Source organism: Trichoplusia ni, chromosome 22 (assembly GCF_003590095.1).
Source record: "Trichoplusia ni isolate ovarian cell line Hi5 chromosome 22, tn1, whole genome shotgun sequence".
Classification (NCBI taxonomy): Eukaryota; Metazoa; Arthropoda; class Insecta; order Lepidoptera; family Noctuidae; genus Trichoplusia; species Trichoplusia ni.
In genome coordinates this window covers 1,416,760-1,429,311 of record NC_039499.1, presented here as the reverse complement: position 1 = coordinate 1,429,311, position 12,552 = coordinate 1,416,760, and positions in this window count along the sequence as shown.

Genomic DNA, 12,552 nt, shown 5'->3' with positions numbered 1-12,552 from the left:
TTCACTCATTCAAATACAATTAGAATTAAAAAATATTTGTTGCAGTGGCCTTCTTTGCAAAAGGAATAATAAGATATGCATATTTAAATGATTTGGCAATAGTCTAATGTGGCATTTGGTTTGCAGCGAGATTGCAACAGGATACAGGAAAAATGTCCTGTATCATATTGTTCTCAAACAAAAAACTTTGGATTTAAATGGATCGCGGCTTTATCTAAATTAAAATCTGCTGTGACGACGAGAATTAGTTACCCGTAGGAAAGGTGAAGAAAGAAAATTAAAATTTACAGTTTAGCTCTAAATGAAGTTCTAAGTCCAATCTAATATATAAAATTCCCATGTCACGATGTTAGTTACCGTACTCAGTAGGTCTGAGGATCGACTATCATCTATTTTTCATACCCCTAAGTGATAAGGGTTGCTCACACTAAAAAAAAAAATTATTTTTTTGGATGAAATCGTAGTTTTTTTTTTTTTTATAATGTGGCATTAAAAATAAATACAAATAAAATATTCGGCAAAACAACGTTTGCTGGGTCAGCTAGTATTTTCATAAATGGAATTACATTTTGTTTAGGTAGACGTAGACGTCTTGAATATTCAACTCTCAGCCAACATCAACTACTTATGTTCCGGAGCCGGATTAGCCACCGCGGTTCTTGTAGCAACGGGCAACGGGGCCCTTCGGATTACATGAGGATCTAAAGATCTACCAACTTGTGATAGTGCAGTATAAGTAGTAAAAACTACAGCGTTGACTTTGAAAAAGGATTTTACGCGACCTTTCGCAAATAGGGGTGCCCGAACTCCTTTTAGTACCGAAGCATTTGCTACTCTTGCTACGTGGTTAATCCGGATCTGCGTAATCACTAAATACATCGCGACAATCCGACGCCGCAGTTCGTCTGCATTAATTAGCGAATTTGGCACAGGATTGGCATTTAATTGATTAATCACATGCCTTGATTATAGGGCGTTGTAGTATGTAGAGACGTAGGTGGTCGTTCGATCCAGAGATATATGTACGGACTGTACGGAGACAAAATTTGTGCCATACCTATAGGTATAGCATATTATTTAACACTGCTAGGCTCAAGCCTCTTCTCATAAGCTAAGAAAAAAATATTTTTTATCAAGTACAACCCAAAGAAAGTTCTAATTTTTTTAACAAGATTCAGAAGCAGAGGTTCTCCTTTTCCCGAGATTTCACAAAACTCGTTCATCATCATCATCATCATCAGCCTATCGCAGTCCACTGCTGGACATAGGCCTCTCCAAGTGCACGCCACTGAGATCGATTTCGGCTTCTCGCATCCAACTCCTGCCAGCATTCTTGCGCAAGTCATCACTCCACCGTGCCTCGTTCAGTTTTGTGAAATCTCGGGAAAAGGAGTAGGTAGAGTCAGAATATGACTGACTAAACCTAAACCACCGCACCGTGCAACGTCTCTCTCGTTTTGGCCTGTGCGTGGAAATGTGTTGCAATTTATTAAAGCCTTGCAGTGAACCACGATAGGCTGAGAATGAGATTCTGTTTACAATTATCCACTAAACTCGCTACTCTGCAAGCAACGAAGTAAAAAGTCTCGATAAAAAAGGCATTCTTTGTCTTCTTATTAATCTCACAAGACATGATAAAGAAACTGCAAACAAAATACGATCGACTCATAAATTCCGTACAATACATCCAGTAGCTGACACTTAACAACTAATGATTGCAAAAAAAACTTACTGTAACGGAAATAGAAGGTGCAATTATGATCGTGAGTAGAGCGTGGTGGGCGCGGAGTGCGGGCGGGGACAATTAACTAATATGGCGGATTAATTAGCAGTCTTACTGTGAACATGGCATATACGCTCATTATAAACAGATGCATTGCCCTACCAGGGATTCTCAGAGCTTTATTGCAGCTGTTGATGCGAGACATCGCTCTCACAATACAGATACTTCATCTGTATTCAAATTTATGTATTTCTGGATAGCATTGTGAATAGTGTATTTGTTAATGGGAACGATGTCATTTTCTCTAGTCTCCAAACTTTAAAGCAGTTTATCATTGTCAATTTTAGTAGTTCCGAAAAAGGCAAATATACGTGTCTAGATATTATAATATTTTATATTACCAGCCTTTACGTCTTATTGCTGGGCACAGGCCTTTTACCCGATAGAGAAGGGTAAAGCAATGATCAACACGCTAGTTCACACATTTTTTCCTTCACCATTTGCCAGTATCTTACAATAACGAATGCTAAATGCACAACAGGTACGACAATATTACTATAACATGCTAGAACTCTCTTCAAGACACTTAATAACGTTTCTTATGTCATAACCATATTTGAATATGTACTGTTTTTGCAGTCGTTAGTTTCCTACCAGTGTTTATTGTTCAGGCTCATTACATTAAGCTTAATTACTAAGATGATGACGTTTTTTTGCCTTTCTAAAGTGTTTGACGGGTCATATATGTTTCTAGTAATATTCAATCCTAGATGGGTTTCTATATGGCAAGGATTTCTTAAAATAATTTTGGAGAAGAGAATTTCAGAGTCACCGAGTACAAGTATGAATCATCCAATTCAAGCAAACATAAAACACCTCAGTTAGGCAACGGGCGTTCGAGACATAAATTTGATGGTAGGTGAAAAATAAATGTGTTTTTTTTTGTCACCCAATCTTTAGAACATAGCCTATTTGTACGGTTTCTCTTCCGGACTTGCACTTGGCCTGTTTATCTGCTAAGTGGATAAAAATGCCTTAGTCTGCAAGTAGAATTTGTCTTTGCTGTTTTTTTACCTATAATATATAAATTTCAATAATATTGCATAAATATCTATATTTGATATTTACATTTTAAATATATAAGACTAAACTAATTTTAAGTGTTTATTCCTAAGAAGTTTATCTTAATAACCTAATGCAATTCTGATTCAGACATGATTCAGGCAAAATTAAGTCAAATTACGTGGGGAGCTTAATTTTATTAGTGATTCGAGTTAATATACGTGATTACCTATATGATCGTCGGGCCAAAACAATGCTGGAGTGTTATTTAGATAAGATATTTATTATTTAAATCGGCGCTGTAAGTATAGGCGAGGGCAGTCGGTAATTCGGTAATCAACGGTTGCAAGTCCATGGATGACCAAGGTCATTCGATGTGGCCCAACGAGACCATTTTGGTTTTTACCGATAGTTGATGATGTGTTGTAAGCGGTCTAGTTCTCTTGATCGACCTTAATTATGAGGTTCATGAAAGAATGTTTAGGATGTTCGGAGAAAATTGTTAGACTGTTGAAATAGGTGCTTAAAAAAATACTTTGAAAGTACTACTCTACTTTAACTAAGGTAGAGTAAGTAGTTAGTAACTTCATAACAAAAGAAACACAAATGTTAGCAGTGATGAAAATAACGTTCGTCTGTGCAGAAAATTGACGGCAAAAAAGTTTAACTTCTGAAATATTCCAAACGATTACATTAAAATACGTAGCTCCTCCAAGTAACGGTATTTCTTGAAACCCCTTTAAATTCCATTTGAAATTCGAACAAAAACGGTGTCACGTGCTGACTTGTCACGTCAAATATTCTTGCGGGGCGGAGTTCTTAGTGCAACAATACGAGTCCTGGAGTGCCTAAGGATCCCTAATTCCAGGTTGAGGGTCTAACTTCCGGAGACTGCTGCGCGCCAAATTGCCGAAGAAAGGGTACCGGGGCGCGCCATTGTCAACCGATTCCAACGAATAAAACATTGTTAACAACTGTAGCGATCGGAGCCTTTGTCCCGTCGCGCACTCCTTAATTATGTGGAACAGTGAAAGGGTCATATTTTCTATTAAATTTGTACAATATATACATGGTGTTTAATGTTTGGTATGTTTATTTTGTTGTGCTGGTCAGTTTTGATTGATGATTTTCTTTTGCTGAACGTAAATATGTGCAGTATTGCAAGTTTAAGTATGATGTGATGAGCAACAATAAGCACTTAAATAATATAGGAAGTCGAAGCCTTTCATTTGAACCTAACATTTATCAGCTGAGTTTAGGTGTAGTAAGGAACTTCTGAATATTTTCAGTAGGTACAAAAATATGTCGTATGCGTCCTGTTGTTTTATCATTCTCCACATCATCTCTGGTTTCATCATAATTTTTCATTATTTGCAGCTAAATTTACCTTATTTCGTGGTTTCTTAGGTTTACGCGAATGTTAGACATTGAAATGAAACTACTTTTACGGATTTTATGGCGGTTTAATTTTTGATTTTAGTTCCCGACCTTTCGACACCTTTGCAGGTATCATGGTCACGGGCAGACTTATTTCTTTAGATATTTTTCGGGAAATAACAATGAGTTGGCATCAACCTGTATATGTTATATCGCATGTGGTGGCACGGCGAGTGCAGCTATTGTACCCTTATGAGCAGATTACTATAATCATTGCGCACGTAATGTGGTAAATGATAAGGTGTGCTCTAGGGCTCAAAACATATGCTTTTGTAACTCATTCGTTCCAGCGGTGCGTCGGTGGCGCCGTCCCGAATTTGTGACCGTTTTGATCAAACAACCCTTAAATAGATGCTTTATTGTTTTGCTGGTTGTCATGAAATCAATCGTGTGGGATATGTGGTTTGAAAACCAACTCTATGGAGATTGAATGTTATCCAAACTATTTTAACTGACTTCTTTTGTGTTCTCGCGGATTATTTTGTCGTTGATGAGCAGAGTTTATTTCTATTTGTGTTGAAAGTGTCATAAAATATCAGGATTTAACTATGTTTTGTGTGCACTTATAGAAAAATCAGCGACTTTCCAATTTAATAAAATACTAGATCGATTTGACGACCACTCTCAAAATTATTCTATACCTATAGGATAATTTTCACGTATTTCTTTTAAAGAAAAAATCTCATGCATCTCGCGACCCACCATGGAGGTTTTCTACACAAGAAAACTTCCTATAGCTACCAGAAAATAACAACGTTCAGCCTCCATCGCGGCCGCTCACAGCCCACGTATTTACTTACTATGTAGGCTCCGATATCCTGAGCAAATCGCTCCAATCACTTCTAATTACAACACAGTAATGCTAGGCCAGCATTCGTTGCTCGAAAGCTACCAAGTCCTAGTTATACGTGCATAGAGCTTGCAGATCAATCGTCGGGATCGGCTCATTATGCAGCATCCATGAGCAGATACGCGGCCTGTCATTATGGCAAATGGAGGCAAATTGCGCACATCTAACGCACTGCCGCCGCCGAACCGCCGATAATGCCGACTGCCGGTAAAAGCGTGAACTCGAATCGTTTCTGTATTAACGTGTATGGTAATGAGGATCCAGATCCAGTGCTTACTATGCCTCATGATTAACAGCTTTTGAAATACTTGAAAGCCTGTTCATTTTAAATATATTTGCTTAATAGTGGTAGAAGAATAATTTTCTTTGAAAAAAATTGTAAAGTTCTTGTGAAAATGCGTCGTCGTCTCGTATCGGCGTTTATTGACGTTGTGGCAATTGTTTTTTTTTCTTTTGTAACCAGTCAGTCGTATTCTTCATGGCAATTTTATATGCATTTGGTATTGCAAATATGATTTTTTTTTATATCATCCTGCTTGAGATTTATTTACAATTTTACGAATGATATGAATTCGATAAATTCTGAAGCAGATCTTGTAACTACCTATCTACTTCCTTCATCCTGAGAATTGTGCCTACAACAGAAGTTACTCGCTGCGACAAAAGCAACGTAAACTCTACGTAAGTATTCTACATATTTTCAAAAATTTGAACACAAATAGGCTTTACTAGCACCCAGATTTTTGAAACCTCAAAAATTGCGTGGTTTCACACCAACGTTATTTTTGGAATTTTCAATATTCAGGATAAAGAAGCATCTAGAAGTTAATCATTCAACATTAAAAGCAATTCATAATTTTCTCTTTTCTAAACTGAGAAGTTGAATGTACCTAAAATCATTATTTTAAGGCGGACACTCCTCATGAACACCCACCTTATCGGGGAAGGAAGCGGGTAGACTCAGAATCTTACTGACTAACCTGAAACGTCGCAACTGCAACGTATCCCGCATTTAGTAGCTGTGCAGTAAGTATGAAAATTCACTATTTTACATATCCTGTTTAAAACAGGCAGGTGAAGATGCAAATATATAAAACACCTACCTACACAGTACACCTGTAGGTATTTAGGCTAAAGGAGATACCCGGCAATTGGTACTCATCCAAGAAAACCGTCTAATTGTCACCGGCCTGTTATTATTTGAAGTAATTTGCGTAATGAGTGTGCCCTTGTGCCGCGACTCTAAATGCTGCTTATGTATGTACTCATGACTATGTTCGTGTATTACTAACTTAATGTACATCCGTATATAAGATATAGGTACATATGTTATTGAGACATTAAGGTTACATAAATCTTCGGTTGATAGGTACCTATTCATGGAAGTAAAGGCGCAATTAGATGCGTCTTCATTTTGGGTTATTCCATGAAACGAATGAAGTAACATTGAACAATGATTGGCCATAAGTGACGAAGGGTCTACATGGAAGGTTGGAAGGTGGTTGTTGATGTCACTATAATCCATTCGTTAATCTTCTTAAAAACAGAGAACCGGTCTTTTGTAGAGTAGTAGATTGTAACTGTAGTAACAGAGAATCTAAATCTTTTTTTTTTTTTTTTTTTTTTTTTCGGCCATTACTTTCCCACATCACATAAATCTTGGTGTCTTTTTAAACCAACACGTATTAAATAAATAACCGTCTTGTTTATTTCAGTGGTATGTAGGATTTGGAAATGTTTATTGTTGTTTTACTTTAGTTTGTTAAAGATCCCAACGTTGTTTATTCCTTTTTTTATTACCTAAACCAATAGAGTATTGACTGGAGGCGATAAAGTTTATCCATTCATAATCATAAAGAAATGGCAATACATTCTCTTGAAAGGTAAAGCCATTTCTTGTTTCCTATTACAAAATAAATGAGTCTATATCTACTATATACTTCTTCTTCTCTATACTTCTTTTCCATAAATATATGTTTCAAAGCACAATAATTCCTCTCGTCCCTCCACAAATAATACACGGTTTGCAATACCGACTACATATACTGGCAGGTCGACATAACAGAAGAATTACTCGCATCGGAGGTTCCAGTAACAAGCGAAATGACATCAAAAATGAAAATTATTTTTAATCGTGTCCAATTGGCGTGCGGCGTGACGAGTCTAACCACGGGTCCATCGTTAGCCAACCGTGGCCCTAATTAAACGGTAGCTGACAACTACGTTCCAACATACTCCGGTACTTTGTGTGTTTTGGCCTCTGGCGGAATTGTTGGAGATATTATGTATGGACGGCTGTTTAAATATGCTCATATTTTCAAAAAACAATTTGCAGTCTAATGCTATTGTTATTGTGGCTACTGGGATGTTGTTATCAATTGTAGTTGTTTTATTTTCAAATCAAAACCTAAAATGTAGTTGGAGCTCTGTAGAAACTAAAGAATAGAATATAATATCTACTCTTTATTATACACCATTAGGACAAAATAGGACAATATCACTAACAAGCAATCTCTACCAGACAATCTTAAGATGGAAGAAGTTGCTTTTTCATGCTAAAGTTTCATCAATTTAATTTTTCTCTCAAGAATCGTAACTAAAAGATCACTTCAGAATATACAAGAACACTGTAAAGCAAGAACAGTGGATAAAACATTACGAAATACTCAGAATCAAAATGTAAATTTACGCGTGAAAAAAACTAGACTCGAAATAATTTCTCAATCACCCGACAAATATTCTCAGCTCTAAGAATTTGCTAACAACAGTTAAGAGTTTTAACCTTTCAATTTGATTCAACCGAGGTACCTACTTGATCGGTAATAGGTATATCTTGTTAAAAAGCCCGCAGCAACACATACCTTAAATGGTAGATGCCAATTTGTTTCCTAGATACATTATTATCACGTTAGAATCGTGAGTTGTTACCGCCTTTGCGTTCAACTATATCTTCTTTTACTTATTATCTAACTTCAACGCCATATTAAGTTAAAGATACTACGTATCATATAAGGACATCCAATTATGGATTTTAATGTGAAGGAATTGTAGGAAACGAGGAATATCACGCATACTTGTAATCTGTGGTTAATATCCGTCAACAGAACTAAATTGCATACAAATGGACTGAAAATACGTGTAAAGTAAGAGTTAATCCCTAGGTTCTCGATTTGGAAGCTTTGTATAAGTTTTCTGCTGCTTGTGGTATACTCTCCGGTAGGTATATTAAGAGAGACTGTCACTTTATATGATAGAATACGAATTTTAGCTAACAAAGGCTATAGAGGATGAATATCAATTCGACTGATTGATGGAAGGATATATACAATGAGAGCACAATTTTAATATATCTAGCGGATGTTGAATAAATGTAAGTAATTGGACTAAAAAGGAGAGACTTTTACAGACCACTAGTTGGAGCTAACGTCGGCCGGGCTGATGCCTATTTTAAAGTACATGTCATTTCCTTATTCATAGAGCTCACGTTGTGCTCACATTAAGCTCGTGTACTTAATAAAAAAACAATTGAAATTCACGCAGTCAGTAAATAGGTAGCAACAAATAAACAACGTCTTATTAAAAACCATTTGATAAGAAGAAAACAATTTCTACAATTCTTAGCCCGGCAGTGGCAGCAGTTACTTTCATTAATAGGGTGCAATAACGTCCATAAAATGCCGCATAATTGGGTAACGCGTGCATGATTCTTATTCAGATACGTAGAAAACTGCTAGAAAGCACCATTAAAGCAATTACTCGTATCGTTTCTATAACGGACTTCATCACGTTTCGGCTGCCCTGCTTAACCGTATAATCACTACTGAAATATTTTACTCCACTTACAGTAATATCGCGTATTAAGTTGGTATCGCGTGTGTAATTACCTTAGGTGAAACAATACAAAATAATAAAAGCGAATCGGGCGCTGGCTATTTGCATTTCGGCTGGACGGCGGTCGCGGCGCGCGGCGTCTCTGCTCGGCGGGCGCGGGGCCTTGCGCGGCGCGGGCGCTAGAGCGAGAGCTCCCCGCTCTCCTGTGCCGCTCTGTTTCTCTTCGCCTCATACGAAATTATTATTTTGATTACGTTTAATTTGCATACGGCCTGCGGAGCGGTCGCCCCGGGGCCAGCGCGCCGCCCGGCGTCGTTACGACCCCTGTACTTTTCTGTAATGTTTTCGCCATTTTCAACAAAATTCCTCACAAATCATATAATTTCAGGTATCATCATGGTTATTACGAAGAAGCGCCCGTAGCCGTCGTACCTCTGTAATAGGTCGATCGATGCTCAAATTCTTGATAACTACGAGTAATCAACATAGAACCTGCCCCGGCAGGCTTAATGACCCGACATCTTCAATTATTGGTAATATCAGACGTTTAAACGTTCTTAGGAAGCTGACTGGCAGGTTCGGTGGGACCGCTTATTTATTCCTAAGGTCACATATTTAAACTTGTCCTCGCAACTTGTCATATGTATGTATCTACAATTAAATTAAACGTTACTTGCAGCACTTCGCTTTAAAGGTTATTTACTGCAAGATGTAAACTAAATATAGAGTTAAGTTACACTATTCGTAAATGATTTTTTTGTGTTGAGAAACGGGATATTGGTATACCTACTATGATATCAATGAAAATAACATAAAATTGCCGGGATTTGCTTTCGAAACACATAATAAGAGGAGTCGGGCGGCTACTGTGCGGCGCACACGCATTGGCGTGGGCCGCTCCAATCGCAGGCCCGGACACGCCCACACGCGCGCAATCTACCTCATTCTCACATTACTAACTTACTGTACAGCCACGGTGTGTTATCTGCTAACAAATCCTTGTGTACCGTATTTTGAACATGTCTATAATCTATGTAGTAAGCTGCCTATTGAACGGGTTGTTTTATGGTAAAGTTTCGGTTAGAAAATCTTACGACACAATGAACTTTAATACACTTTGCGATAGGCACATACAAAAGTTAAAAAGCCCATGTGAAATAACGTTATTGAGTCCTAAGTTAGAGCTTAGACTTGCGCATAGACTAATAATATTGACTATATCATTTGTCATTTTTGCTTACAAAAAGTTTATGCTTCTTCTGTAACTACTATGTAGAGGTACTTTAATAATTGTCTTGTTCACATGACGGTTTACAGTTTTCGTACATTTTCTACACAGACGAGCTACTTGTTACCAGCCTGAGGATGTAGTTTCTCCTACCCACCTGTGCCCAGAGGGCATTTTTACAAAGTACCAACATAATATCTTTTACGAATGCATAACGTATCATTGGAGACAATTGGTTGATCGATAGCTGTCGGCGGTATTCCTATTGGGCTTTTCATCGGCTTCGATATCCGGGACTTTGAGCCCGGCCTAATGACATAATCGTGGCCCGCGGCTCCGCCTGGCCGATCACAGTGATTACTGAAGCGGGGAGCGTAGCGGACAGCGGGACGATCGTACTGATGCAAATTGATTTGATGCTACAGGCACTGCGACTGCGCAACACCTGAGCATTTCGTACATAGTAACATTGCTTGGACCCAGCCTTGACATGCAAAAAGCATCCTTAATACTTCGAAATAGACGTTAAACTAATGCGAATGTTGTGAGAACTGTGACCCATTGTATTGTCTACATAGTGTGTGTTGAAAATTCCATAATTGAAGCCCTCTTTCCTTTTACTCGGTGAATTACAGACACTTTTCTTTATGCGTTCAATTTTCTTTCACAATTTGTGCTTGTAACTTACAGACTATTGTTCCATTCCAAGACATACTTTCTCGTGGATAATAGATCAGCTTTCCAATTAAAGATGTTACTCGGTTTTCTTTTATTTAACTACATTCACCTACACCAGACCATTGGTCTTGTGTTGTGTTGTCTTAGCTTATTTAATTATTATACACAAAAGACTATTTAACTAAACATTAGTCCGTTAAATAAATTTTCAAAAAATATGGGATTTTCTTTTATTGCGTACCTAAACAAACACTAATGATAAAGTGTTCGCAAATCGTCGTCATAATGTAGAGTCCATAGTGTACAAGTCAAAAACAGTTTCCTTTATCTAACTCTACGGTAGATAAGAAATATTGGATAGCAAAGAGACGTGAAAGCAAAAAGTAACGCTCGTAAATACCTACATATTTCTCTGTTAATTTTACTAAAAATAATTGCTTAAACATTCCATGACTTCTAAAGAGAACATCTTCAGTAAAATCAAATGTCAACATAGTATATACCAGTCTTTTTCAGGCCATAGTTTTTGGCCTTCTCAATTAATATTTTCTGTATAGACCCTGGCTCACTATACCCACGATATTTATTTTTAAATGAGTATCTTATGGAGTTCCTTCCCGGTTCTTATCCATAGGAATGACATAGGAACCGTGCACCAAAATCAAACGTTTTTTTATGTTATTTTTCATTATCTAAATCTTTATAAAGAATAGACGTACAGGGCCCCAATTCGGCTATTTACAATGGCCGATGAATGAATGAAATTTGACTTAAAATGACAATTTTCGTATTCTCTTAAGCATTTTTTTACACAATAATTGGAAATTCAGTGCAGGACGGTATACTCAAGGTGAATACAACTTGAAATTAACTTTCAATTATTGTATTGGCAAAATACTTAAGGCTTGTATTCTCGCTAGTGTCCTTGTGCATTTGGACGAGTGCGGGGGTGATATAGATGCAGTATTTATACGGGACGCATTTTTAAATAGTTATTATAGAAATCAGATATATTTAAAAAAAGTAACCAAACAAAATCATTTTCCTATGTAGCAAAGCAGTAGATTTTTTTCTAATGTTCTTTTTTTAACAATAAAGCTGTAAAATGGTTTTTTCTCTACGAATTGGAGGTGATTTGGGGATTTTTTTACTTGTTATGTGATGCCAATAGAAAAATTATGGCTAAACCAAATTACGTATCAGCAGTAAGCAATAAAGAGCAGCCTTAAGAGAATAAGAATAATTTCAAATTAATCCAATTGCCATTCATTCATCGGCCATTGTAAAATAGCAGAATTGGGGCCCTGGTATTCTGCTACTGCTAACTGCTGTTAACAGTTTTTAAACCAAATGAAGTCATATTTCAAAATTAACGTATGTACAAAAACGTAAAATATAGCAAACAACAAATTATTAACCAAGGTAGCTCGCATTACAATTAACGATAATTCTAGAAACAAAGAACTATTTTGCAGACACAATATTTTTTATCCAATAATCGATATCGGAGTTGTGATAGTAAGGCGAAAACAATTGTAAGCTAGTGTATATTTAATGTAATAGGTATTCTTCGACATTGCCACCGTCCGCCGTCGCACAACCAGTGGTTAGACGTCGCAGAATAAACACAGCCCCATCCACTCCATGTCATTATTGTTTTAAAATTTCAGTTCTGAATGTCACAACGGATCACAACAAAACGCCGCAAACGTATTGTCTTCGTATAAAAAAAGGGTAATTTTC